Genomic DNA, 6,000 nt, shown 5'->3' on the forward strand with positions numbered 1-6,000 from the left:
CTCCTGAGTATTGATCAGGAAGCTGATCTTGTACAAAGAATAAATAGATTCGCTGAAATAGGACTGCCTGTGACACCATGAATACTTCGTCACTTAGTTTTTAAATTTTGCGAGCTGAACAACATCAAACCAAATTTCAATAAGAATTCTAGGCTTGCTGGCAAAGACTGGTTAAAAGCTAGTTCTAAGTACTGTTGAGCAAAGCAATCCAGTCTTCTGACTCGTAAATAGTATTATTGTTAAATTTAAGTTATGATTAATCTCTTATACTAATTTTATTAAGAATAGTTAAACTATTCCAGTATTAAACAGTGTTAATTTTGCATCTGTTTATGGTAAAAATTACCATTACCTTGTTGTATTTTATGACTAATGTATTAAAATAAAAATTAAGAACACATGGTGATAATTAAATGCAATATTTTCGATTTTATTCAAAATCTCCCTTAGCTAGGCCTTATTACCCGCCTGTACCTTATGCATATCGCTATTCTGGCTATACGATGTATACTCAACTTACTTAACGATACGCCGTATAGCCAATTCAGCTATACAGAGTTTCCTCACAGGGGATCGTCAAAATGACGGTCCGCATCCTTATTTTAGGCATTTCATGAATCTCTGACATGACTATTGCTCAAACTCTGTATTTAGGCAACCGTTTATTCATTTCAATTTTTAAATTTTGAAAACAACCAAAAATTCATTACTTGGATAACAGCGTCTACCATTTTGAAATTTTATTGTTTTGAACAAAGTGAAAAAACAGTTAATCTGGGTATAACTTTGGTTTCTTGAAGTAACATTGTTTTCCTTCAAAAAAAATTTATCTATTTCTCCATTCGTGTAACCAGTAGACAGTTTAGAATCTATATATTACCTATTTGATAATAAAAAGAAATCCTGAAAATACTTTTTAAGGGAAGTTTAAAATAGATCGAATGAACCATAATTACTCTATTGACTGTATATTATTATTTTAAGCTTTAATTATTGAATTCAATATTTACTTGGATTAACCCATAATGGCCACATGGGGTGACTAGTCACCCCAGGCTTAAAATAAGTGGAATTAGAGGTCTTGTGCCTTTCAAATGTATTGGTCAAAAAACTTTCAAAAAAAGGGAGTTACCCCATGTGGCCGTTATGTGGCCTAGGTGAGGTGCGGCCGTTAAGGGATAATCGATACTTTTGTCAAATAGTTGTAATTATAATTTTTAATAATAAAATTATTAATCCCAAATAATATTGTTTGAATCTGCATATTGATCTACTCGGGTCAAAAAATTATATCTGTTTTAAAATAAATGATAAATTCAAATATTTTTTCTTTAATTCAAATTTATAAATCGTATTTATTTTATATAGGAATTTAATTTGTTTTTGCCCGTAATATTCCTTATCCAGGCCTATATCAGACTTATTTTCATATGATATGCAGTCTGTTTTAAATCGGGTTTAGACTAAAAACGAACTTTATTATAATTATTGGTCTGTGTTCAATTGTTTTCAAGGACAAAAACATACTTTATTTATTATAATTTTTAATCGCTTTTAGATCTAAAACAGGACTTTTTAAAAATATAAATAATAATAATAGTAATCTAGATTATAAAATTATTTTAACTTTCTTGATATTTGAAACGCTAATGCGCTTCCGAAATAAGATGTCACGAGAATTTTGATGTTTTCTAATGCCAAAATATTTTCGATTTTATCCGGCAAATAAGAAAAATTTTTTTGACATTTTAATAGTTATTTTATCACTTTTATTCAATGCTATAAATATTCAGTAAAGGCAACTAAAAATTAAGCTGTCAAACTTTCATTAACTGCCGACATTTTTAAACAAAAGATACTGAATAAATAGTAAACAAAACATAATCAATTTTGTAACTTAATATTTTTTTTATAAGTATTGCCCATAAATAAAAATTTTATAAGTCCATGATTTAATTTACTTTTGTCCTTGAAAATTTTCAGAACTAAAATTTTTCAAAGTTCAAGAATTAATTTAGTTTAGTCTGCCCATAACGCAATAGTTTCATAAAATAACAGGTCGAAAACAGCTTAAAATTTTGTAAAAGATCAAAAACAGATCAAATAGTCCAATTAGACTAAAATCAGATCAAATTTTTCGGTCCGAGTAGACCAAAAACAGATCGAAATTTTGATAGAAGTTCAATAACAAACCAAGAAGTCCAAATACAATCCAATTAGACTAAAATCAGATGAAATTTTTTGACCCGGGTAAACTATTTTTACCCGATAATCAATATTCTTCATCTCACAATTTATGATTTTTTAAATTTAAACTCTCATAATTCTTAATGGGATTTAAATAAAATTCTTTAGATACTATCTATAACTAAAAATATTAATTAAGTTAAAATATGAGCAAGATATATCAATGTATTTGTAAGTAATAACCTAAATAAACCAAAATTTTTAATAAATTTAAAAAATAAAAAGAAAGACAATATAATGGAAATACTCATGAACGTAAAGTTATGTGAAATAATAATTACTGTTGCACGTGAAGAATGAGTGTTTTTATGTTAGAATAACAGTTGAGTTCACGTGACAAAATTTGCTTGAGATTTTACGTAATTACAAAAATAAAAATTTAACATTTTTTAAAATAAGTGGATCTGATGACATTCAATCTATGATGGTATAAAGAAAGCATTAGTTGAATCTACAATGATTTTATGTATCAATACAGAGTAAATTAATCAAAAAATAGCTACATCCTGTATTAATTAATTAATAGGTGAAATACTAAATAAATTAAAAATACCGTATTGTAAAGTATTATTCAGAGTAGCTATTTTTTATGACATAATATTTTATATAACATTATCGTGCATCAAATAGTCATTTCATCAAGTTGCCGGATCCAAACATAAAGTATGATGGGCGTCAACATTTCTAACATGTTATAAGCAATAATTTTATGTTATTAATTCACTTTGTCATCACCGGTGTAAACAATCTTTCTCAAATTTATTGCTTAATAAGTTGAAAGTTTCGTAGTTGATATAAAATTACAAAATCTGAAAAATAGTTGACTCTATGGGCCAACCCTAAAATTTCCCGCCATTTTCAAGTTTGAAGAGTTTGAAGAGCTCAAAAACGTTATTATTGGTAAGCTTTTGAGCTCTTCGAGCTCAAAAAACGCTTAGGCCTAAGACGTGAGGGAGGGGGGGCAAAACGGGGTACTTAAGGAAATATTGTTTTCGAATACTTAGAACGTGAATATTTTTATTTTCTTATGATATTTAAAGAAAATAAAAAAAATTTAGCTTTTTGCGGACAAAATGGAAACTCCCTAAAAAGGGTGAAAAAAGAAAATTTCTGAATATTAAATAAGTTTGATTAAATAAAATTGTTTTTCAAGTAATTTGCATAAATAAAAATTACATTTTACATAATTATTGGATGCGAAAAAAAACAAAAAATTCTTAGTAGTTTTTATCATAAAACAAAAGTCAACATTGTTCAACTGACTATCGACATTTGAAATAGTTTCCCAAAAAAGTTTCAAAATAATGATCAATTATTTTTACCAAATTATATAGCTTCCAAGAACCTCGAAACGTCAAGATCTGAGAGAAATTTAGTTTTCGAAAATCGGACCGAAACCAGTAACTTCCCGATTTTTTTAAAAATTTTCAATTTTCTTAACGGGAAGTTGAAAAAATTTTTTTTTCTACGTGAAAATGATGTTTCACTCAGCCCGACCTTCCCCTTAATTATAATTAACATTAAATTATAATTAATAATTGATTAATTACCGTATCATTGTGAAAAACTGACAAACTCGTTGATTCTAGATACTCCTCGATGTCATCGCAGTCGATAAAATAATATAAAAAAATAAACTTTAAGAACATCATCATGATTAGAATATTTTTCCAAACTATTAATGTTATTTCGCGTTCATAGTATCACTATTTTTAAAAACTGCGCATTATGTTGCGATTGGAGCTAATCGATTTTCAGAAAAAAAAAAAAAATATATATATATATATACTTATATAGTGCCCATTTTAAACTTATGCATAAAATAAATAATAATTTTTCGTTATTTTTAATTCAACTCGGAAAATTCAAGTATTACAGTAATTAGAATTGAGCAAATAGGTTTTGGAATATTTATGCAACATATTCGTATTTGAATGAAATAATCAAAACTTTTCTTTTTCTCTTTAAATAAAATCTATCCAAAAAAATTACATTGGAAAAATTTTTTTTTTACTCCAATTTTTTAAAATCAATGTAGATTTTATGTTGAATCATATCCGCTTTGATCCGTAATTTTAATGTTGAATTAGATTTATATTTAATAAAAACGTGTCTTTATTTCATCGAAGTCATTAATAAATATGTTTTTCTTAATTTCCCTTATTAAAAGAAACGATTCGAAAAAAAAATTTTAAATACTCTTTAATGCTTTTGAATAAGTTGAATACTTTTGAACCGCCATTCTTATGGAAATTTAACATTGCAAATCGTTTAGAATCGTTTCTTTTAATCAGAGTTATAATGTGTTACACGATATTCAATCATTCCATTCAAAAATTTCTGTTTTTTTTTATTTCACTTCGCGTTTTTTTCAAATATGATATTAATATCCCCGCCCTTTTTTTTAACGACGGAATCAATTTTACTCCGAAGGGATTAAATAAAAATAATATCTTAGGTATTGATCCCGAAAATTTTTACATATCAATCAGTCAAATTGTAAACAAATATATGTGCGCAACATTATATGCCATATACGAAAAATAGTAAATAACCATGAATTCCAACAGGTCCCCGAGGATTCTGAAATCTTTATTCGACAAAAAATATTTCACTTGACTTGAATTAAAGGAATTATTAATCACAGAGTTGATAAAAATTTTGGTTTATTCTTTTTTTTTTATTTATCAGGCAACAAGTATTAAATTTAATACATTTTCATAATTCAACAATAGATATATTTTTTAATAAATTATACAATGTGCTGATCACTAGTGGATAGATAATAAATTTCTTCAAAAAATTAATGTATATATTACGGTAGCTTGTAAAAGTCTAGATATTTGAGCTTTTACTCTCACTCTTCAAAAATTTATTAAGGTATGATGAAAAAAAAAAAATTCCAAGTTTGAACCTAAAAAAATTTCGAATTTTTTACGGGTTTCCACAAAATTGATGTTTTTAGGTAAAATTGTTAGATGACATTTTCTATATAGTAACTTTTGTTAGTGCGAATCAAAAATTGAAGAAAATGAAACACTAGATTGTTAAAATGTTTTTTAAATTTTAAAAATTCTTAGATGATCTCTCTTGAATTAAAGATTTTAACTCAAACTAGGTAATAATTTTTTAATTTTATGCCAATGGGTGATCAGAAATTTTCAATCTTTACATATTTTATTAAAATTTCAATCATTTTAACGACACACAATATCAATCAATAAATATGTCAGTCGAACAACATAACATGCAATATTTAGTTACTCAGTTCAAGGGCAACAAGGGCAGAACGGAATATATCAATCTATAACTTCATAAAATAAAATTCAAATATTGTTTGTTATTTAATTTTATGATCAAACACTAAATAATTTTGTACGAAAGCAAAATTTTTACGGTTTATAATTTGATAATATTGGATGTTCTCCAAATAGAATCCTCAGAAATTCGGTTCATTAATTCTTTACAAAAATTTAATTTCAAAAGTCAGATTAAAACTCAAAACTTCGGCTCATTTATGTGAGGAACTTTGTCCTTTATAACGCGTCGTTGATAATTATTTTAAATATCCTTCAATTACTTAAATGACACTGAGTAAAATCAATGAATGAACGTAGTCATAAAAGTCACGTAATATTAAAATAATACGAATAATTAAACCCGCGTTTCAGCAACAGAAGTTTGTTTATTAATCAATGCTAATTTTCGCCGTAGTTTAATTCGTTTCATTTCTACTTTTTGTAAACGTCTGTC

Source organism: Microplitis demolitor, chromosome 8, assembly GCF_026212275.2.
Source record: "Microplitis demolitor isolate Queensland-Clemson2020A chromosome 8, iyMicDemo2.1a, whole genome shotgun sequence".
NCBI lineage: Eukaryota > Metazoa > Arthropoda > Insecta > Hymenoptera > Braconidae > Microplitis > Microplitis demolitor.